Consider the following 25,032-nt stretch of genomic DNA (forward strand, 5'->3'; position numbering starts at 1 on the left):
ATGAGAGAAATCAGGGTTTTCAAGTGTTAGGAAATGTCATTAACATGGGCATAATGTATAGAAGATAGTCTGAGTCATAAAATGCTTTTTAAGTAATAAATGTGCTTTAATTTTAGGTTTGTGAAATCTTGAAGACAATTTAAAAGAGCTTCATTTTAGATGGTTAAAGGAACTTGTAATTAATGGAAAATAATGATGTTTTAATTCTCTTTATTTAATCTTTTAAATATTTATTATATACAACCAAGGGCTTACTCTTTAAGAGTATATCTGTAATTTATTTGAAGTATTAATAATTTGTAAAATTTCTATATTCTTTAAAATTTAGATAGCCTTAATAAAGTTCTTTTCCAAAAGTCATGTCAGATATGTTTCTCAACATTCTTCTAGGCTTAAATAATTCCAGGAGATGTTTACTGTATTTCTCCCATTCTGATATGTTTCCTTTTGGGGAAAGTATCACTTATCTAGAGAAGAACACACTCTCAATTTCAGAAACATTAAATTACATGAATTCATGTCTTGGATGCTGTGAGATACTGAGCTTTAATAATTTGGTTCCAATCTAACACAAAGTCTTCCCTATTACTTTTAGAGGTCCTTTTACTTCCTTATTTCTCAAGCTGTAGATGAGGGGGTTCAACATGGGAATCACAATTCCATAAAATACTGAGGCAACTTTCATATTCTCCTGGGAATTATTAGAATGAGGCTATAAGTACATGTAAGTGAGAGTTCCATAGAAAATGGTAACTGCTGTAAGGTGGGAGGCACATGTTGAGAAGGCTTTTTTCTTCCCTGCAGTAGAAGGCATCTTTAAGATGGCAGATAGGATGTATATATAAGAGAAGATGACAACTGACATAGTGAATGTCAAGTTAAATCCCACAAAGACAGCAAGTAGCATGAGGTTGATGCCAATGTTGGAGCATGAAATGGCAAGAATTGGGGGAGCATCACAAAAAAGTGATTAATGGTGTAGGACTTGCAAAAGGACAGTGAATATGTAAAACCTGTGTGTACAGAGAAGTTTATTGAGCCAATGACATATGAACCAGCTACCAGTAGGATGCATACTGTATGGAACATGACTGTGGAATAGCAAAGTGGTTTACAGATGGTTACATAACAGTCCACTGCTATAGCAGCCAGGAGGTAACAGTCATTTGTAGCAAATGTTGCATAAAACCGTGATTGCATTACACATTCCATGAATGAAATTGACTTATTCTCTGATATGATATTATGCAACATCTTGGGAATGATAGCAGAGGTATAGCAGATATCAACAAATGCCAAATGTTGTAGTAAAAAGTACATTGGTGTTTGAAGTCTGAAATCAGTTTTGATGAGTAGGATCATTCCAATGTTACCCACCATGGAGGTCACATAGATCAGTAGAAATACAATGAAGAGGACATGCCATAACCTGTGCTGGGCAGCAAATCCCAGAAGAAAGAATTCAGTCACTTCAGTGCCATTTCCTTGTGTCATGGCTGCCAATGTTTAGGATTGTCCAAAAAAAGATGGGAGATCTTTGTAATGTCTGAAAATCAAAATATTCTCAAGTTTCAACTTACTTTTTTTGACTTGGATTTTCAGTCAAACACTCACAATTTTTCAATTATTTTGATTGAAATCACTGAGTAAGCAATTACAGTTTAGCCATGGATTCATTTTCAAAATTAAGAATATTTTCACAGAATAAGTCTGACTGCTAATTATGTGTGGGATTAAGAAACATATATGAACACACATTCCTGACTATGTTAAACACATGTCCAAGCTTGCATCAATTAATATGCAAATATGATTATGTACTGTTTAAAAAACTTATAATTTTTTTCAGCTATTTACTGCCTTTAACCTCATCCAAGCTCTTGACATTACTACCCTTAGTTACAGAGGAATTTTCCCTGAGGTATCTTTAAGTGTCACCGGAGGTTCCAGGTTCTCCCTAGCCAACCAGAACCAATTCCCAAAAGATTTTCAACCCCCTTACTTCTTGTTCTAGGGAAACTTTGGAAGCCTTATTTTAGATTTACTAGATGATTTATGCAACACCCAGTTAAATTTGAATTTCAGAGACACTACAAATAATTTTTTAGTGTGTTGCCTAAATATTGCATGGGGTACTTTTAGTGAAAAATTACTCATCATTTCTTGAAATTCAAATTTATCCAGGTGTCTTGCTTTTATACTTGCTAAGTGGCAACCTTACATGTGTTTCCATGGCTCTCTCCTTCACGCTGGGTTCCTGAATGACCATGGGCTAGAATGCTACTGCCCTCAACCCCTTCCTTTTTTGGTATTTTTTTAATATACTTTTTTTAATTAGAGAAGTTGTAGGTTTACAGAAAAATCATGTAAAAATAGTGTTCCCATATAGTCCTCTAATGTTGACACTTTGCATTAAAGTTTTACCTATATTACAGGCAGTATTAGAATAAAAAAACATTACCAGTAACTACAGCGTGTAGTTTACATTAGGTATATTTTCCCCATGTAGCACCCTAGTATTAACCCCTTGTACTAGTGTTGTAAATTTGTTACAATTCATGAAATAACACTCATATTTGCTCTATTAACCATAGCCATTGTCCACAAAATGGTTCACTTGTTACACAGTCCTATGTATTGTCTTCAAATTTTCCATGTACCTTCCATGACCAAAACATCCCCTTTTAGCTGCATTCAAAAAGACGATTCAGAACTGCTAATTACATTCACAATAATGTGCTACCACCATTGTTTCCAAACATTTGTAATCAACCTAAAGAGAAATTCTGCACAAATCACCTCAGCAACCCAGTTTCTACCCCCATTCAACCCCCCAGCAACCTATATTCTAGATTCTAATTATATGAGTTTTGCTTTATATAATTGCTCATAACAGTAAGAGCATAGTATTTGTTCTTTTGTGTCATGCTTATTCACTCAGCTTAATGTCTGCAAGGCTCATCCATGTTGCCACAGATGTCAGGACTTCATTCCTTCTTACAGTTGAATAATATTCCTGTGTGTGAATGTACCATATTTGTGTATCCAATCATTGGTTGATGAACACATGAGTTGCTTCATACTTTGGGCAGTTGTGGATAATACTGCTAAAATTTATGGACTGCTTCAGAATGTGTAACCATCCTTGTGCAGGGGCCATGTTAACATTCTCTTTATCATTCCAATTTTAGTATATCTGCTGTCAAAGCAAGCACCCTCCATTGGATTTTATGTATTTGGGATCAAATATTGTGATGTCATTGAGATTTGTGGTTTATTTTTACAGTAGCCAGTCTTATTTTAACAAACTCATAACAATTACATTTTCAAATATTTATAAGTTAACTTGAGCATCCTGACACATGTAATTTCTAATACTGCTAAGGTAGGAATTAAGTCCTGTCAGTTGTGAGTATGTTTTATGTCACATAATGCACTATTTATAAAAAAAAAAAAAAATCAAAAGGGGTGAAATTGATATATTTCAATGTGTTTTTTATTCCACTTTTAATTGTGGAGTATTATAATATTTGTGAATTTGGGCAGATATGAAATTAAGCATTTAAAGGGTTCTCTAAACCTAACCAGTTCAACTGGCAAAACTGGCATCATCTAGATATGGGTGTATCTGGGAGGTGTGGTTGCAAATTTTGCAGCAAAATGAGTTTTGTCCTGTTTGATGTGCACTGGATGCAGAATATTTAATGCCAGCAGTGATGCTTTTACCAAATGGTGTTTGAGAGTTGTTATTTGCTTGAGGTTATCAAATTGTGAAGTATCTTCTTGAACATAAATCATTAGTGCCATTTTTTAAACCTTGAGATGTATTCAAAGCAAATGAGAATAAAAATGGTGGAATTACTTTTGAAAGTTCCTTCAACCTTCTGCCCCATGCTGAGTAATGTAAAAGATAGTGAGAAAACCTGGACTGCAAAACTCCTGGAAATGTAAGATAATACGTAGCAAAGGTGACTGTAAAGGAGTACCAAGTTCACAACCTGGTAGGGAAAATACTTATCAACTGCACATTGAAAAGGAACCTGCTAACCAGTGTGGAGGTCCTGGCATGAGGCTTGTGCTGCCAGAAGGACTTTTTCCATCACTGAAATCAGACCTTGGTTTACAAAGCTAATTGGGGATACAGTATGATCCTCATATACACAGAGTGTATGGATACCAATATGGTGTAGATCCTTGAGGGCTACTATCTCAGTGAAGAATATTTTAGAGAAATTTATGATGGATGACAATACAATGGCAATAACAATATAACAAATGTGCACTACCCTAGGATCCACTTTGAAGGGCTACGTTCATTTAGATACGAGTGCAGTTGACGTTGATAAGGAAAATGGTCCCAGAATGCAACAAGCTCAACAAAATAAAACAGATTTATTTAAATGAAGTCACATCTCCTTTATAGGATGCTAGAGGTAAATGGATTTTAACCATTTTCAATATTAAAAAGTGTCAGTTTTGTCCAAAGAAAATTAAGCAAACTGCACAGACTGGAATGTCTGTTATAATGGTGAATAAGTTGCATTCAGTGTCTTCAAAATATTATAGTCAGTTTTTAGGTTTATCTTCTGTGATAAAAGTCAGGGTTAATTTTTTCAAAAGAGAAATGCAAAACAAATATTGAATGGTTTAATTTAAGGAAATATCTCAAGTGGTTTCAGGATCTAGAAAACTTACTTAACCTGTGGGGCTTTTAATTTTCCTCTAGATATGTATTTGTGGTTGTACCAGGTGGAGAGCCTAACTGCCAGGGAAGGCATCTCCTGTTTGAAGAAGTAACTTGAACAAAAGGATGGTGATGTTGCCCCACAACCTAAGGGGGAGAAGCAAAATGGACCCACAATTTAATACAGTTAGGGTGGGGATGCTCTAATTTTCAGCAATTTCTACCTTAAACTACACATGAGTTTTTCTGTACTCCTTTCTGAGATATTCTTAACTAAAGCAAACATTGAATCTAGACTTGGTCTCTTTTTACTACAGACTATTAGCTGGTTATTAAGAACAATTACTTCACTAAAAATTTTACTGGGCATCAAAAATATTTGATCCATTGCTTTAGGTGCTGAATGTCTGAAGTGTTCCTAACTCACCCTATCTGCAGTTTGCTACTCTATTTCCACTTCTGATTTTCTGAAGGTGAAATTCTGCAGAAAACCAAAAGTAAACTTCCTGGTGAATTTCTCCAACTTTTGTTCTTCATTTTCCTTCATACACTACAGAAATGTGTGTCTACTTAGAAAAAACTGTAATAGAAATTACTTCTTTAAAGCCATATTCATTGAGAATATTGCATTCTATACCTGCTGCAGGAAGGTGGATCCCAAGATGATATTTTTGTATCTGCAACCAATGGGAGTTTATTTTGATGGTTGTATTAGGACTTATTCTCAATAGAATGTATACTCCTGGCTGATTTGAGTGCATAGAGGTGAGATCCTCAGTTGACATTTTTTTTTTTTTTTTTTTTTTTTTTTTAATTTAAATTTTAAGTCCTTTGGGATTTTGTTTTGGTTCATCCATGATCTTAGGGAAAATCAGTGGTTTGGGATTCTGAAAGCATAGTTTGGAATCCTGGATCTTCTGCTCCTTTTAAATTTCAGTTTCATCATCTGTAAAATAGTCCAGTGAAACCATATGTTGTTGCCTTAGAGATGTTATAAAAGCAAGGAAGCAATGGTTCATACATGTACATTTTGATCTTGAATTGCCTTACATTTGAGCAGGATTGTCATTGTTAGGGTTCTCCAAATCTTTTGCTCCATGAGCTGTTGCCATTGCCACATTCTTCAAATATTGCCAAAGCCTGACATGTTTAAGATTGCAATGGAAGTTGAGTGCCCATCATCAGTGAAGAAAGACATTCATGTTTTTCTATCTTGGTTTATTCAGGCCTAATTTTGTTAACCCTCTGGTAGTCGTTAGCAGAAGGGAGTTCACAGGCATTGCCTTGTATTTCTAGAATTTATTCAGAGAGCTCTTTAAGTATCCTGCTTGAAATCAACTGTCAAGTGACTGCATAGGATTGAATCCCTTCTCTCCTATGGTGTAGATGCCCTGCAAAGAGTCTGGCTGAACACTAAAAGCTCATCTTAAATTCAAATTTTATTTTCTTTAATAGTATATTCTGTGATCTCTCATAGATTATCATATATTATGAAATGTCTGTCTTCCTTGATCTTCTCTCTAGGGGTATGAACCTGTTCATGAGATTCTATGGCAGAGGAGTTTAAATCACAAACTTTCAGCACCATTATGTCTGTTTTCCAGTGTTACTCCAGTGCTTATTAAATGAGTGAACATGGGACAGTTATTGAACCTTTTTGAGACTTCAGCATTAGGTTTCATGAGTTTAATAATTAAAACAATCATTCATTTATTTAATAATATTTATTAAAGTGCTCACTATTTTTTTATTTATTTCATGAAATCTAGCAAGTAGCAGACATGTTCTAGTTGCACTTTGATTGACCAAAAGCTGATTATATTAGAAGGAAATCCAGGTTGAACCATATGATTATAAACAGAGTTGCTTACAAGGTATCATATTATCCCAACAAACATCCCGTCATGTTTGACCACTTACTTTTCACGCTTATTCTTACCCCAAGTCCTAGTCATGCCTGAAGGGTAATTAAAATTCTCAGGTTTCAAAATAATGAGGCTTTGGTTTTTCTTTCCCAAGGACATTATCCATACTTCCCACAGTTCTACTTGTGGTCTTTATTCAAATGACTCACTAAAGCCAAGTTAAGTTTATTTCTCTTTCATATACTCCTTACTCTCCATCCCCATAGTCACTGTTTTACTTCATAGTAAGTCTGATACTTTGGCTGAGGATTATAACAGAAACCTATTTTTATTTTAAATTTATTAAGATTGTTCACATACCATACAATTATCCTAAGATCCAAAGTTTACAATCAATTGCCCACAGAACCATCATACAACTGTGCTTCCATCATCACAATTAATTTTTGTTTTCAATTTTTAGAAGATTTTCATTAGTCCAGACAAGAAATAAAGAAAAAAAAAATGATACTCAAATACTCCCATACCCCTAACCATCCCCACTCCATTACTCACTCATAGTATTGGTGTAGTACATTTGTTCAGTTGATGAAAGAATGTTAAAATATTACTAACTGTAATACATAGTTTGCAATAGGTATATTTTTCCCTATATTAACTTTTAGTTAAAGTGTCATATATTTGTTCTAGTTCATGAAAGAGATTTCTAGTATTTGTACAGTTAATCATGGACATTGCCCAACACAAAATTCACTGTTTTATACATTCCCATCTTTTAACCTCCAACTTGCCTTCTGGTGACATACAGGACTTTTCCACCACCTCACACAGCATTCAGCAATGTTAGTTTTTCTCACAAGGTGCTACCATCACTTCTGTCCATTTTGAAACATTTAAATTCAACCTAGTTGAACATTCTTTCATAATAAGCAACCACTCCTCATTCATTAACTTTGTTCTATATCCTGATAGCATATATTTCATGTTTATTAGTTTACATATTATAATTAGTTCATATCAGTGAGACCCTGCAATATTTGTACTTATGTGTCTGACTTATTTCACTCAAGAGAGCCCTCAAGTTTTCTTCACTAACTCATTTTTTAAGACTGTTTTGTTCACACACCATACTTTCTGCCCTAAGTAAACAATCAATGGTTCCCTGTATAGTCATGTATTTATGTATTCACCACCATCAGCACTGTCTATATAAGGCAATCTCCATTTATTCCACAAAGAAGGAGGGAGAGTCAAAGAAGGTAGAGAAAGAAAGGAAAAAGAAAAAAGAAAGAGAAGGAAAAAATGACAGCTAGGAAGCAACAACAGGAAAGATAGAATTAAACTAAAGTAGAATAAAGAGTCAGACAACATCACCAATGTCAAGAGTCCCATACCTATCCTTATGTCCCCCTCTTATATGCTTCTAGCTTCAGTATATTGCCTTTGTTACATTAAAGGAAGAATAATACAATGTTTCTGTTAACTACAGTTTCTAGTTTGCATTGATTGTATTTTTCCCCCGATACCACCCTATTTTTAACTCATTGCAACCTTGACATTCATATGTTCTCCCTCATGTAAAGCATATTTGTACATTTTATCACAATTGTTGAGCACTCTAGGTTTCACTGAGTTATACAGTCCCAGTCTTTATCTTTCCTCTTTCCTTCTGGTGTCCCACATGCTCCTAACCTTCCTCTTTCAACCATACTCACAGTCATCTTTGTTCAGTGTACTTACATTGCTGTGCCACCATCACCCACGATTGTGTTCCAGAACTCTCACTCCTGTTTTTTCTTATCTGTCTATAGTGCTCCCTTTAGTATTTCTTGTAGTGCAGCTATCTTGTTCACAACCTCTCTCTTTGTCTGTTTGTCAGAGAATATTTTAAACTCTCATATTTGAAGGAAAGTTTTGGCTGATATAGGATTCTTCATTGGTGGTTTTTCTCTTTCAGTATCTTAAATGTATCACACCACTTCCTTCTTGCTTCCACAGTTTCTACTGAGAAATCCACACATAGTCTTATCAAGCTTCCTTTGTATGTAATGGTTCACTTTTCTCTTGTTGCTTTCAGCATTCTCTTTGTCTTTGACATTTGGTAATCTGATTATTAAGTGTCTTGGCATAGGTCTATTCAGGTCTATTCTTTTAGGGTATGCTGTGCTTCTTGGATCTGTAATTTTATGTCTTTCATAAGAGATGGGAAAATTTAATTGACTCTTTTCTCCATTATTGCTTCTGCCTCTTTTCTCTTCTCTTCTCCCTCTGGGACACCTGTGACACATATATTCATGCATTTTATGTTGTCATTCAATTCCGTGAGATGTTGCTCACATTTTTCCATTCTTTTCCCTATCTGTTCTTTTATGTGTAGGATTTCAGGTGTCTTGTTCTCCAGTTCCTGGGTGTTTTCTTCTGCCTCTTGTGGTCTGCTGTTGTATGTTTCCATTGTATCTTTCATCTCTTGTGTTGTGTCTTTCATTTCCATATATTCTGCAGTTGTTTTCTCAAATTTTTGATTTCTACCTTATGTTTGCCCAGTGTTTTCATTATACCCTTCTTCTCTTTGTCATATTTCCCCCAAACTTTTTAAATTGATTTACTATAATTTGTTTCAATTCCTATATCTCAGATGAAGTGTAAGCTTGTTCCTTTGACTGGGCCATATCTTCATTTTTCTCAATGTAGCTTGTAGTTTTCTGGTGTTTAGGGATCTGGTTTCCTTAGTTGACCCAATCAGGTTTTCCCAGACCAGACAGGCTCAGGTTTTAGAAGGGAGAAATATTCAGTATCAGGTTTCCATGAGGGTGTGTCTTAGAAGACTGACATACCCTGTGAGGGCTTTAGCCACTGTGCTTTTCCTAACCTGCCCAGTAGGTGGTGCCTGTCAGCCTGTCGCTCCTGACTGTTGTGAGGAGGTGTGGCCCCCTTAGTTTCTGTTTTAGCTGTTTTCCCCCAGGTTTCTGGGTCTGATTCTGAATGGAAGGCCTGTAGTAGAGCTGGGCACCACCTCCTTCCTCTTAGAGAAGATACAACACCTAGAGAGTTATCATCTGCATTTAAATAGGCTCTTTCTCTCTCTGACTCTGCTATCTCCACCTTTGTCTGGGTCAGAGCACTGCAAACTGAAATGGCTGAGGCTTACTCCACTGAGTCACTCAGGTTGGGAGAGAGAAAAAGGGACAGAAAGTCCCCTTTCAGGGCCAGTCCTTGGACCCCCATTCTGACCTATTGGCCAGAGATAGCACATGGTATTCTGGGATCCCCTCCTGGTACAGAGGAGTCTTCTGGCTCTGTAAGGTCAGTCATCACTAAAAGCCTCAGTCTACTTATTGGGGATTCATAGCTTGTATCAAGTAGTCCATGTTTGTTAATTAAAACCCCAGTTGGAGCTGGACTGAGGTATATTCAGTTGTTCAGAGAGTGCTGCTTTCTACAACAGCAAGCTTTTGCTTTTCGGCCTGCTGTGGGGGAGAGGGCTCTCAGTGTGGTTTCACAGCTTTTCCTTACACATTTTATGCTGTGATCTCAGGCATTCCTTCAAATCCAGGTTGGTATATGATGTGTGGACAGTCACCGTTGTCCCCCAGCAGTCATTCCAGATTATTTACTAGTTGTTCCTGGTTGTTTATTAGTTGTTCCAGGGGACTAGCTAACTTCCACTGCTCTCTATGCCACCATCTTAGCACACCAACAGTAACCTTTTAAGTGTCTCCTTCTCTCAAGTCTTGCCATCTTACTAAAACATATATCAGGTGTTGTGTTTTCCTGGACTAAATTCCTTCAGTGACTACAGTGTGTTTCAGGATAAATTTCAATCACCTTGTTTCAGCTCATAACGCCCTGCACAATATGTTCACTGCTGCCAACTCCAGAATTAGCAAAAGCAGCATTGCCACTCTTCAAGTGAATGTTTTTTTTCTTGGAATGTCTTCAGAACTCATGTCCTCTGGCTTCCTTCCACTTCACTCCTGGTTAATTCATACTTATCCTTTCACTCTTGACTCAGGGATATATGTACCTGGTTTCACCCACACCTCTTGGGACTTAGATCTTCTCCTGTCTTCCAATTGTCATGTAGCTGGGCATATAAGTATAATTTTCTCTTTGTGGTAATTATATCATGAATCTCTGATTTACTCAAGATGGTGAGTTCTTTGAAGGGAGGCATACCCATTTGTTTTGATGAGGCATGTCCCTAGTATGGTGTTTGAAATCAGTATGCATTCAAATCACCATGGAACAAAAAATGAAACAAAAATGGATCAAGGCAGCATGTTCTTTGAATGGGAAATCTGGCCATCTAGATTTCATGAAAATTAATGAGTACACATAACCAACACCAGTAATTGTAATGCTGTTTCTTCTGGTCCTTGACATTTTGAGGTTCTAAGTGAAATACTATCACACGCAGTTCCTTGTTTTCCACACCAGAACTCTGTGGGTCAGACTGATAATATCTGCCTTTTACAGATAAAGGAGCTGAGGTTCATAGGTGTGTAGTGAGTTGGCTAAGGCCACATTAATAGTAAAGGCTGAAGGTTTGACTGCAATAATTGAATCTGAATTCAGAACTAAGATCTAGATCATGAGGCTGAACCAGACCAAAGACTGATATGAAACCAAATGGAGAAATCTTCAGTCTTCTTGAGGAAAATCATAAATTAAATATTGCAACAGTGTTCTATGCTAATGCAAGAGACATTCAGAACCTTCTGTATTCAAGCTACCATTCTATACACTGGGAACATAGAAGACACAGGAAAATATGGTTATGACTCTCATGGTTCTATGCATTCTAGTGTGTTTTACAGAATAGTAATAAAGACATCCCATCAGTGATCAACATAATTTGTATTGACAGGGTTAAGTGTTATACAGAAAATTAGATACTGTGGAGTAATGATACATGAGGAGACATACTGTCTAGGTCCAGAGAGATATCTATATGGAGATAGCATTTGGTCTGAGATATGAAAGATGAGAAGCATCCAGTGATTGGAAGATCTGTGTAAAATGCAAAATGAATGAGGTAAAAGATGGTGTAAAATCCATGTGGGACATTGAATGAGCTTGGCTTGTTTGCGTGTTCAAAGGATGAGAATGCAGTCTGAAGAGACTGAAGGAGAACATATTCCACATTATGTCAGAGACCCAGGCAAGGGTTTTATCATTTGGAACATTTGGTATCTTGGAGAGGAGTTTGGATTTTGTTCTCAGTGTGATAGAGTGCTATAGTAGGTTGAGTGTTGAAGGTGGCAGGGTATGTGTCAGGTCATTCCTCCTGCTGTTTGTAGTGTAGATTACAAAAGCAACAATTGATAGGGAGATTGTTCACAAGCCTCATCCTCAAATCCAAGTGGGAGATAATTGCAGCTTGGATTATGGTGGCATATGGAAAAGGGAGATAACTATATTTGATTGTAGAATTTTGAGACAGTAGAATTTACAGAAATCCCTTCTGTCTTGAATTAGAGAAGTGGAAGATGGCATGGAAGTTTGAATCCTAGATTCATGTTCTGATATGTTCTTTGTATGATGAGGCTATTTAACTGTGATGGACAATATAGAATGAGGAGTAGGCTAAAGTAGAGTTCAGATAAAGCAGAAAAGAACACTACAACAAACACTCTCAATATGTGAAAAATAAAAGGGAACAGAAAATGCTTTTTAAGGGAGTTTCTCAAAGTTGCAAATTGCTAAAAGTAGAAAACAGGGTTCTCCAGGGTTTCAAGGAGACAAAGACTGGATTCCTTCTTTATTTTTAAAAACTTCTCTTTGTAGCTATGTCATGGAGTAAAGACACCTGTGGATCAGCCTGCAGCAGCCTGGGGCATTTGGAAGACCTGGAAGTCTGTTGCAAAGATAAACACACACTAAGCAACACAAGCTCCCACACCTGCTGGCCCCACATCTGATTATACAACCAGGGGATGGTGTGGGAGGGAAGGTGGTGTCTGTCAGCCCTGGTCAGCTCCTTGGAGACATGAGCACCAAGGTGCCCCATAGTCAGTCCTGCAACTTTGAGGGAGCAGGTGTGGCTGGTCTCCAAGCCCTTCTTTCTGAAAGTCTATAGTCTGTTACTGAGTGACCATAACTAAGAATAAGGTCATATTCTTCTGAAATATCTATTTTTTCATATCCATTCTTCCTGAAACAAAGAATGTGAGGCTTATCTGAACACCTGGCTACAAATCATTTTGGTCACTCTTTTTATGTCTACTGATATTATATTTTGGCCTCAATTTCTAGACATTTTTTTTGGTGGGGCTTTTCTTAAATAATATTTCCATGAATGTTTAAGTAGTTCTCTTAACAAGGAAAGATGAAATACATAGTGGTACAATTTTCCTGGTATTCATGTCTCCTGGTTTCTTGTCACCAAGAGATTTTGGACAAATTATCTGTTTCTTTGTCATTTACAGAGTCTAGAGGCTGCCCAACTTCCTTGGCTCATGGCCCCTTTCCTCCTCCTTTGAAACAAGCAGATTTGCACTTCTCTGTCTATTCTTCTATAATCACATGGCCCTCCACCTCTGATCTCAGCTGGGAAAACTTCTTTATAGGAATACTCTGATTCCTTGGGGCCTACCTTGATATTCCAGGACAATCTCCCCACCTCAAGGTCCTTAACATTACAACTTCTGCAAAATTACTTTTTCAATGTTAGGTAACATTGTCTCAGATTCAGAGCATGAATCCTTGGGGAGACATTATTGTGCCTAATATAGTAGTACACCTATGAAAGGAGTCCTTGGTGGCTGTATGAAAATATTTCACATTAAAAGATAATGAAAATTGGGAGTGGGCAGTACTGCCACCTGGTGGCCAGGGCTGGAGATACTGCTGAGGCCGTCCAGGCTGCTTGCCATAGGCAGTACACTATAGGGGGCAGCTCCGGGGCCCATGCCTAGGTCTGATGCCCCAGGGACTGGGTTAGGTGGGGTCTTGGTCTGAGGAGCAAGGATGCAGCAGCAGGGCCCTGTCCTAGGTGGTGTTGATGCTTAGCTGCTGCCTGCTACAAGCTTTAGCAGAGCTTTAGCAGGCAGGGTCCTGGATCTCAGGGCCCAGGTGAGGGCAGTGGCTGGAGCAACCCACCCTGCAGTGCCTTATCAAGATCCTGCTGTTGGGCATGCAGGTGGGAGTGGCAGGTCTACCTTCCTCAAGCACACAGGGACCAGAGTGTGACCAGAAGGTGCTGCTCAAGTTCCAAGACACAATCTTTCACAACATCCTCAAGTCCTTGTTGATGCCAAGACAAGCTTGATATTCCTTGGCAGGACTCTGAAAATGAAAAGCATGGCATGTTCTTAAAGGCCTTTGAGATCAAAGCAGGGCTGCCAGTGGAGCCGCCACCTTCCAGCTGTTGTACCTGCTTTGAGTCCTTTCTGGAGGTAACTGGCATCAGGGAAGCATTCAGCCTGAGAAGTAGTACCAGCTGGGTGAATTACTGAAGTACTTTTGTATAACTTGGACCAGATTGGCCAACTGAGTTAATTTCCTTGTAAGCAAGACATCCTGATGGCTAGGATAGCCAACAAGGGAATTGTGGAACATGATTTCATGTCAAAAAAATCCCTTTTAAGATGGTGCATGTGGGTGGCCAGTGGTCTCAGAGCCAGAAGTGGTTCCAGTGTTTTGAGAGGATCCCGTCCATCCTGCTTATGGCGTTCTCTAGTGAGTAGACTAGGGCCTCATGGAGGACAGGTGCACCAACCAGCTGGTGGAGTTGATGAAAGTCTTTGAGAGCATAGTCCACAACAAGCTCTTCTTCAAAGTCTTCATAATTCTGTTCCTCAACAAGATGGACTTTCTGGTGGAGAAGGCGAAGATGGTCAGCATCAGGAAGCACTTCCTGGATTTCAAGGGTGACACCCACAGGCTAGAATATGTGCAGTGCTACCTAGTCCAGTGTTTTGACAGATACAGTATAAGCCATGGTAAGCCACTCTCCACCACTTCACCATTGCCATATGCTTCATGTTTCATGCTGTGAGGGACACAATCCTGCAAGAAAATCTGAATGATATTATGTTGCAGTGAAAGAGAAAGCCTACTTACCTTTATCATCCCTGACAGCCTCAGTGGATATGCGCGCAGATAATCTATGTGGTCCTTGAGTTGGTTTCCTAGGATCCTTGCCAGTGGCCCCATGCCTTACTGGAAAGCCAGTCAGACAGATGAGCTCTAGGCAGAAGGATGGAGAAACTGATGTGAGCTACTGAATCCTGGGGACTGGTAAAACTACTGAGAGCCAAGGGATCACTTTGGTATTAATTTGCGACACCAAATAACACAGCTTTCCTTCTTTTTACATAAACTTTGTTCCTTTGCTGACATAATTAAATTTGAGGCTTGTATGTATGTGTATGCATGCAGTAATGAGAGCATGGAAACCAAACTGCATTGCAGGTGGCTTCTCTAACTTGCAAGCCTTTGGTGAAGCAAACTAACTTGAAAGTGTTGCCTGACAGTTGTTTGGAGGATATCAAATGCATGCTGATGTTGCTAAACTCATGGGGCATGAGCTTGGCATCCACCCCCAGACATAGTGTGTGAATGCCACCTCCCAAAGTAAATGCCTTGCCTTTAAAACCTGTGCCATTTCCTAAGGGCCAGGAGTCTCAGTCTACTAGGTGGAGCCAAGTTGCCATGCCCTAGGATTCCCCTGCAGTTCTAGGGAATGTGACATAATGTTGTGCTGGCATCATCCTGCTTTAACCCTGGTGCCCCACATGAGGTCTTTCTTGCCTCATAGAATTACATGGAAACAGAGCATATAATTAAATGGGTGGAAATGGCATGCTGATGGTGAATGTTCCTCTCTGAAGGCATGCAGTGATGTGTTTAACTTCTCTCCCACCCCTTTCCTCCCTTCCACCCCCCCCCCCATGGCAAAGACATTTAGGCTAAGTATCCTTGCAGATGACTTTTTTGTTTTAATTGCCAGTCGTCTTCTGGCACCTACAATTGAGCTGTCCTTGTTTTGGAAATAGTGTGGAGCTTTGTATTACTCTTCTGGAGCTTCTGAATGCCTGCAGGATTACTGACAAAGCTCTAACTAATATAGCAGCTGGTTTGTGAGTGCCTCACAGTTCCCCTTTTAGGAAGTCTGCAAGCTTGGGAGGAATTGGATTTTCTCCAATTGCAGCTACCCCACCCTTGGACAGCTGATCCTGTTTTAGCCCCTTTAGTCTGTTTTATCCCCAGGTCTCTTCCTTCTATTAGCATTTACACACTACAGGTGAACACCACCAGGCAGAGCTTCCCTCTGGTGGGAGAGGCAGTTAATGTTGATGTGAACTGGTAAATCTCAAGCTCTGTTAACTGTCTGGTTACTGCCAGATGTCTTTCACTGTGTTTAAAAATATGTTGCATTCCAAATGGTTCCCAATTTGTATTACTCTACACTAAAGTCTGTCTGGTTTGACACTTTTCCTAGCATTAAAAAAAAAACAAGTATGTTCCTCCTGTAACTGGTACCACAAAGTCACTGCAGCTGACTAACATGCCCTGTGCCCCTGCCAGTGTTTTCCCTCACATCTTTTATAGTCTCACTTTTAACTGGCCAGGTAAACACCCACCATGTGGCACATGCTGACCCAGGAGAAGAGAAGGAAATATCTGCTGCTCAGTCATCCTTGTGATCCCAGTGTTTTCTAGTAGGAGACACCAGGGAGTTCTCTTTCTCTTTGGTGCTCAGGGGTTTGTGCCAGTGCATGCTAGGGTTTGGGCTCTTTTTTAATTTTGGCTGGAAAAAAACAGCTTTTCTGTGGCTCCTCAGAAGTTGAAAATATGTGACTTGGAATCAGTGCCAAGAGCTGAGTCTGAAAGGAGAAAGACCACCCCTGCTGGGACTCTCAGCTGGCACACTCCTGCTACAGCCAGGGGAACAAACTGTACCACCCAGATCCACTATTGTGTCTTCCAACTTTGCTAAGTGTCAACCCTGGAGGAAGTGGATGGTGTTTGTGGCCTGCTGGAGAAGGCCTTACTCATCATTGTGCAACTGGTGGGATTGTTTGAAACCTTTCATCATGGATCTTAGATCTGTCTTGCCACTGAGCATGTTTCCCTTTAGAGAGTCAGGTGCATTTACTCTTTCCCTTTCAAAACCAGAGCCTGTGAGTAAAGGGAATCCACAATTGTGACTAGAAGATGGGGTGGGGTTGCCAAAAGTCCTGGGTGCCCAGAGAAGCTTGATGGCTGCTCTGGGAGGGTCACAGAGACACCTAGCTTTGCTGAGCTTTTGCTGCCTCCTCTTGTGTAATGACCAGGGTAAATTAGAAGGTCCTTAAGGAACCCTCCGGCTCTATATACTGTGATTTATTTTTATTGCTGAAGAAGATAATTACTTGCAAGATGAAGCTAAAATTCTGTGCAACTTTTCTATTCATAGTTTGTAGCCACTTTGTCTCTGAAGCCTTGGGCTTTGTTTTTTTTTTTTTATTTCACTGTTATCCATGAATATTGTCTTTTTTTCCTTGAGATGTTGGAGAAGCAGGAGATAGTTGTGCCTCATTATACATATATATATATATATATATATTCAGTTTTACTGAGAAATATTCTCATACTGTACAATCATCCATGGTGTACAATCAACTGTTCACAGTACCATCTTATAGTTGTGCATTCATCACCCCAATCTATTTTTGAACATTTTCCTTATACCAGAATCAGAATCAGAATAAAAAATAAAAATTAAAACATTAAAAAAATTAAAAAATGAAAACATCCAAATCACCCCCCCATCCCACCGTACACTTCATTTAGGTTTTGTCCCCATTTTTCTACTCATCCATCCATACACTGCATAAATGGAGTGTGATCCACAGGGTTTGCACAATCACACTGTCACCCATTGTAAGCTATACTGTTATTCAATCACCTTTAAGAGTCAAGGCTACTGGGTTGGAGTTTGGTAGTTTCAGGTATTTACTTCTAGCTATTCCAATATATTAAAACCTAAAAAGTGCTATCTATATAGTGTGTAAGAATGCCCACCAGAGTGACCTCTCAACTCCATTTGCATTCTCTCAGCCACTGAAACTCCATTTTGTTTCATTTTGCATTCCCCTTTTGGTCAAGAATATATTCTCCAGCCCATGATGCTGGGTCCAGATTCATCCCTGGGAGTCATATCCTGCATTGCCAGGGAGATTTACACCCCTGGGAGTTCAGATGCCACATAGTGGGGAGGGCAGCCAGGTCACACACCAAGGTGGCTTAGTTAGAGAGGGCCACATCTGAGCAAAAAAGATACACTCAGGGGGAGACTCTTAGGCACAATTATAAACAGGGTTAGCCTCTCCTTGCAGCAACAAGCCTAATGGGGGCCAGCACCAAGACAGAGGGCTCAGGACATCAAGCTGTCTGTCCCTAATGTTTGTGAGAATATCAGCAACAATCCTAGTGGGGAATTCCAACACCTCTGCATCCTCCCCCAGCTCTTCAGTGGGACCCTGAATATATATTTTAATTCTCCACTCAAATTACTTTAGGATGTGTTGCTGTTCCATTCAAATCTATACAGACCTACCATAGCTCACTTCCTATTCAAAGTTCCATGTAATTATAGTGTTTGAGCAAACTGACTGTAGAAGTTATATTGTTTAGAAAATATAGATCCTACACCAAATAAACATCTCTTCCCTTTGTCTCACATAGAAGTTGAAGTTTGAACACAATCAGTTTCAACCTTTACCTTTTGGCCTGATTTGCTCTAGTCTTTACCAGATCTGCTTTATTCGTATCTCTAATTGAAGTCTGGGATCTGTTTCAGCTTTTTTTTTTTTAACAGTTGCTGTATGAGTAAATACTGATATTCATATCGGCCAAGCCCTAGCTCTGAGTTTCAGGTGTAACACATACCCAGTGTTCTAGAGACCAATCAGGTTATACATTAAAGGATCAACATCTCAGAGTTTGGAGATAGCCAATACAATTCAGGAATAGGTTTGACTGCTATAAGAGTTTACAATCTAGGGACTATTACAATAATCATTTCCCTGTTAGGCTGTGCTCTAAGATTTAATTCTGAGTTTATACATTGTAGTTAGTCCATATTGGTGAGGCATTATAGTGTTTGCCTTGGTTTCTGGTGTACTTCACTCAACATGCTGTCTATGGGATCCATTCAATCTTATTGTGTGTCTCACAGCTTCACTCCTTCTTGTAGTTGCTCAATATTCCATTGTGTGCATACATCACAGTTCAGCATTCTGTTCCTCAATCAGTGTACCCTTAGGCCAACCCCACCCATTGCAAATCATGAACACTGCCTCCACAAACACCAGTGTGCAAATGTCCCCGCATGTCTTTGTTACCCGGTCCTCCAAATACATACCCCACAATGAGGTCACGGGACCACATGGCCCCACATACTCAGCTTCGTGTGGAGCCATCACAGTGACCTCCAGAAAGGCTACACCATTCTGCCTCCTCATCAACAGTAAATAGGTACATCCCTCTCTCAACATTTTCTCCAGCACTTTTACCTCTATATGTATTCCTACAATCTTATAGACATATATTCACATAACATACAACCATCGAGAGTGTACAATCAGTTGTCAGTTGTTCACAGCATCAACACATAGTTGTACATTTATCACCACAGTCAGCACTTGAACATATTGATTATTATGAAAAAGTGTTTTCTTTTTTTTTGGTGAATAATAAAAAAATAATAAAAAGGAGAATAAAAATATGCAATACAATATAGTAGTAAGGACAAAAAATACCACTACCAAGAAACATATCCCTCCCTTATATCCCCATCTCATACACATTTAACTTTGGTATATTGCCTTTGTTACATTTAATGGAAGCATACTGGAGTGTTACTGTTGACCATAGATTCCAGTTTGCTTTGATTATGTTTTTTTTTTTTTTTTCAACACTCTGGATGGTTGACATTCATTTGTTCTCCCATGTGTGAGAACATTTTTATATTTGTACATTTAGCAACAGTCATTGGCCACTCCAGTTTTTGCCAAGTTATACAGTCCCAGTCTTCATTATCTGTTTTTACCTCTGATGTCATACATTCCCCTATCCCACCTCTTTCAGCTTTACTCACAGACGTCTTTGTTCCATGTACTTACAATATTGTGCTACCATCACACAGTATTATGCTATCCATTTCTGGATCTGTACAATCAATCCTACTGAACATCTCTGTAGTCCCTCAGCATCAAATGCCTGGTATCTACCCTCTTTCTGTCTCCTGGTAGCCTATGTTATTAGCTTTTAACTCTCAAAGTTTGCTTATTAGTGTTATTTCACACTAGTGAGAACATGCAGTATTTGTCCTTTTGTTTCTGGCTAACTTCACTCAACCTAAGGTCCTCAAGATTCATCCATGTTATTATATATTCCATGTCTTTGTTCTGTCTTACAGCTGCATAATATTCCATCATGTGTATATACCACAGTTTGTTTATCCACTCATCTGTTGATGGACATTTGGGTTGCTTCCATCCCTTGGCAATTGTGAATAATGCTGCAATAAACATCAGTTTACAAATGACAATTTGTGTCTTAGCTTTCAGTTCCTTCGAGTACATACCTAACAATGGAATAGCTGGGTCATATGGCAAATCTATACTTAGCTTACTGAGGAACCTCCACATTGTCTTCCAGAGTGGTTGCATCATTCTACATTCCCACCAGCAATGAATAAGTGTATCTCTTTGTCCACATCCTCTCCAGCACTTGTAATTTTCTGTTTTTTTGGATAATGGCTATTCTGTTAGGTGTGAGATTGTATCTTATTGTGGTTTTGATTTGCATTTCCCTAATAGCCAGTGAAGTTGAGCATTTTTTCATATGTTTTTGAGCCATTTCTATTTCCTCTTCAGAAAAGTGTCTGTCCATGTCTTTTGCTCATTTTTTAATTGGGTTGTTTGTCTTTTTGTTGTTGAGTTGTAGGACTGCTTTTTATATTTTGGATATTAAACCCTTATCTGATATGTAATTTCCAAATATTGTCTCCCATTCTGTAGGCTGCCTTTTTACTTTTCTAACAAAGTCCTTTGTTGTGCAAATGTGTTTGATTTTGAAGAGATCCCATTTGTCTATTTGTTTTTTGGTTGCTCACAATTTGGGTGTAAGGTCTAGGAATCTACTTCCTATCACAAGTTCTTTAAGATAGTGCCCTATGTTTTCTTCTAAGAGTCTTCTGGTCTTAACGCTTATGTTTAGGTCTTTGATCCAACTAGAGTTAATTTTTGTATAGGGTATGAGGTAGGAATCTTCTTTCATTCTTTTGGAAATGGATATCCAGTTCTCCAAACCCATCATTTATTGAAGAGGCTGCTCTGTCCCTGTTGATTTGGCTTGACTGCCTTATCAAAGATCAATTGTCTGTAGATGTGAGAGTCTATTTCTGAATGCTCAATTTGATTCCATTGGTCAGTATCTGTGTCCTTTTGCCAGTACCATGTTGTTTTGAGCACTGTAGCTTTCTAATATGCTTCAAAGTCAGGTAGTGTGAGATCTCCCACTTCATTCCTCTTTCTCAAGATATTTTTGACTATTCGGGGAACCTTGCCCTTCCAAATAATTTTGGTTATTGGTTTTTCTATTTCTGCAAAGTAAGTTGTTGGGATTTTGATTGGAATTGCATTAAATCTATAAATCAGTTTAGGTAGAGTTCACATCTTAATTATATTTAGTCTTCCAATCCATGAACATGGTGTGTTCTTCCATTTTTTTAGGTCCAGTTCAATTTCTTTTAGCAGTTTCTTGTAATTGTCTTTGTATCAGTCTTTTGTGGCCTTCATTAAGTTTATTCCTAAATTCTTGATTCTTTTGGCTGCTATTGTAAATGGATTTTTTTAGAAATTTCTTCCTCTTGTTGCACATTACTCATGTATAAGAGCACTATCAATTTTTAAATGTTGATCTTGTAGCTTGCCACTTTGCTGTATTCATTAATAGCTTTGCTGTAGATCTTTCTGGATTTTCTACATATAGAATCAAATCATGTGCAAACAGTGAAAGTTTTACTTCTTCTTCTCCAATTTGGATGCCTTTTATTTCTTTTTCTTGCCTGATTTCTCTAGCTAGAACTTCCAGAACAATGTTGAATAACAATGGTGACAGTGGGCATCCCTGTCTTCTTCCAGATCTTAGAGGGAATGCTTCCAGTCTCTTCCCATTGAGTACTTTATTAGCTGTGGGTTTTTCATATATTGCCTTTATCATACTGAGAAAATTCCCTTCTATTCCTATCCTTTGAAGTATTTTCATCAAAAAGGATGTTGAATTTTGTTAAATGCCTTTTCTGCATCACTCGAGATGATCATGTGGTTCTTTTGCTTTGATTTATTGATGCAGTGTATTACATCAATTGATTTTCTTATATTGAACCAGCCTTGCATACCTGGAATAAACCCCACTTTATTGCAGTGTATAATTCTTTTAATGTGCTGCTAGATTCAATTTGCAAGTATTATGATGAGGATTTTGGATCTATATTCATTAAAGAGATTGGTCTATAATTTCCTTTTTTTGTATTATCTTTGATTTTGGTATTACGGTGATGTTGGCTTCATAGATAGAGTTGGGTAGTTTTCCCTCCTTTTCAATTTTTTGAAGAGTTTGAGCAGGATTGGTATTATTTCTTTCTTGAATGCTTGGTAGAATTCACATGTGAAATCATCTGGCCCTGGACTTTTCTTTTTGGGGAGCTTTTTGGTGACTAAGCCAATCATTTTACTTATAATTGGTTTGTTGAGGTCCTCTATTTCTTCTTGGGTCAATGTTGGTCATTTATGCTTTTCTAGGAAGTTGTCCATTTTATGTAAGTTGTCTAGTTTATTAGCATATAGTTGCTCATAGTATCTTCTCATTATTTCCTTTATTTCTTTAGGGTCAGTAGTTATGTTTCCTTTCCCTTTTCTGAATGCATTTATCTCCATCTACTCTCTCTCTCTCTCTCTCTCTCTCTCTCTCTCTCTCTCTCTCTCTCTCTCTCTCTCTCTTTTGTTAGCCTAGCTGAAGGTCCATCAATTTTGTTGATTTTCTTGAAGAACCATCTTCTACTTTTGTTGACTCTCTCTATTGCTTTCCTGTTCTCAATTTCATTTATTTCTGCTCTGATCTTTGTTATTTCTTTCTTTCTGTTTGCTTTGGGGTTTATTTGCTGTTCTTTCTCTAGTTCTTCCAGGTGGACAGTTAATTCCTCAATTTTCACTCCCTCTTCACTTTTTTAAATGAATTTCTGGGTTCTTATTTTATTCTGTATTATAATCAGTTTTAAATTATTATTTTTTAATTTTTATTGGGATTGTTCAGATACCATACAATTATCCAAAGATCCAAAGTGTACAATCAGTTGCCCCTGGTACCCTCATACAGCTGTACATCCATCACCACACTTAATTTTTGTTCAATTTTTAGAACATTGTCATTACCCCAGACAAGAAATAAAGTGAAAGATGGAAAAAAAAAAGAAAAAAAGAAAGAAAAAGAAAAGGAAACTTGAATCCTCCCATATCCCTAACCAACCCCCTTCAATTGTTGACTTGTAGTTTTGGTATACTACATTTCTTACTGTTAATGAAAGAATGTTGAAATATTACAAACTGTAGTATATAGTTTGCAATAGGTATGTATTTCTTCCCTATATGCCCCTCTATTATTAATTTCTAGTTGTATTGTCATACATTTGTTCTGGTTCATGGAAGAGTTTTCTAATATTTGTACAGTTAATCATGGACATTGCCCACCATATGATTCAGTTTTATACATTCCCATCTTTTGACCTCCAACTTTCCTTCTGGTGACATATATGACTCTGAGCTTACTGTTTCCACCTCATTCACACACCATTCAGCACTGTTATTCTCATATCTTGCTAACAACACTTCTGTTCATTTTCAAACATTTAAGTTCATCCTAGTTGAACATTCTACTCATACTAAGCAACCACTCCCCATTCTTAAGCCTCGTTATGTATCTTGGTACCTTATATTTCATGTCTATGAGTTTACATATTATAATTAGTTCTTATCAGTGAGACCCTGCAATATTTGTCCTTATGTGTCTGGCTTATTTCACTCAGTATATTGCCCTTGAGGTTTTGACATCAACCCATTTTTTTTAAGATGGTTTTGTTCACACCCCATACATTTCATCCTAAGTAAACAATCGATGGTTCTCTGTATTGTCACATATTTATGTGTTCACCACCTTCACCACTATCTATATAAGGGCATCTACATTTCTTCCACAAGGCAGGAGGGAGTGTCAAAGAAGGCAAAGAGGGAAAAGAAAGAGGAAAAAAATGACAGCTAGGAAGTAGCAAAAGGAAAAGTAACTTTAAATCAAAGTAGGGTAAAGAGTCAGACAACACAACCAATATCAAGTGTCTAACATGCCTTCCCTATCCCCCCCTCTTATTTGCATTTACCTTGGTATATCACCTTTGTTACATTAAAGGAAGCATAATACAATGATTCTGTTAGTTACAGTCTCTAGTTTACATTGATTGCATCCCTCCCCCAATGCCTCCCCATTTTTAACACCTTGCAAGGTTGACTTTTGCTTGTTCTCCCTTGTAAAAGAACATATTTGTACATTTTATCACAATTGTTGAACACTCTAGATTTCACCAATTTACACAGTTCCAGTCTTTCTCTTTCCTCCTTTCTTCTGGTTTCTCACATGCTCCCAACCTTACTCTCTCTACCATATACATTGTTATCTTTTTTCAGTGTACTTACATTGCTGTGCTACCATCTCCCAAAACTGTGTTCCAAACCATGCACTCTTATCTTCTCCTATCACTCTGCAGTGTTCCCTTTAGTATTTCCTGTAGGGTGGGTGTCTAGTTCACAAAGTCTCTCATTGTCTGTTTGTCAGAAAATATTTTGAGCTCTCCCTCACATTTGAAGGAAAGCTTTGCTGGATATAGGATTCTTGGTTGGTGTTTTTTCTCTTTCAGTATCTTAAATATATCACACCACTTCCTTCTTGCCTCCATGGTTTCTGCTGAGAGATCTCCACATAGTCTTATTATGCTTCCTTTGTATGTGATGGATTGCTTTTCTCTTGCTGCTTTCAGCATTCTCTCTTAGTCTTTGACATTTGATAATCTGATTATTAAGTGTCTTGGCACAGGCCTATTCAGATCTACTCTGTTTGGAGTATGCTGCGCTTGTTGGATCTGTAATTTTAGATCTTTCATAAGAGATGGGAAATTTTAATTGACTACTCTATTATCGCCTCTGTCCCTTTTCCCTTCTCTTCTCCTTCTGGGACACCGATGATACGTAGATTCTTGTACTTTGTTTCATCTTTAAGTTCCCAGATACGTTGCTCATATTTTTTCATTCTTTTCTCCATCTGCTCCTTTGCATGTATGCTTTCAGGTGTTTTGTTCTCCAGCTCTTGAGTGTTTTCTTCTGCCTCTTGACATATGCTGTTGTATGTTTCCATTGTGTCTTTCATCTCTTGTGTTGCACCTTT

At 38.2% G+C, this 25,032-nt stretch overlaps 3 pseudogenes; 1 reads left to right on the forward strand and 2 right to left on the reverse strand.

The window, feature by feature from the left end:
- Positions 1-565: 565 nt before the first annotated feature.
- On the reverse strand, positions 566-1,494 carry LOC119536735 (annotated as a pseudogene).
- Positions 1,495-3,110: 1,616 nt separating this feature from the next.
- LOC119538888 lies at positions 3,111-3,211 on the reverse strand (annotated as a pseudogene).
- A 10,473-nt stretch (positions 3,212-13,684) lies between these two features.
- LOC119536736 lies at positions 13,685-14,595 on the forward strand (annotated as a pseudogene).
- The last annotated feature ends 10,437 nt before the right edge of the window (positions 14,596-25,032 follow it).

Source organism: Choloepus didactylus, chromosome 6, assembly GCF_015220235.1.
Source record: "Choloepus didactylus isolate mChoDid1 chromosome 6, mChoDid1.pri, whole genome shotgun sequence".
NCBI classification, from domain to species: Eukaryota; Metazoa; Chordata; class Mammalia; order Pilosa; family Megalonychidae; genus Choloepus; species Choloepus didactylus.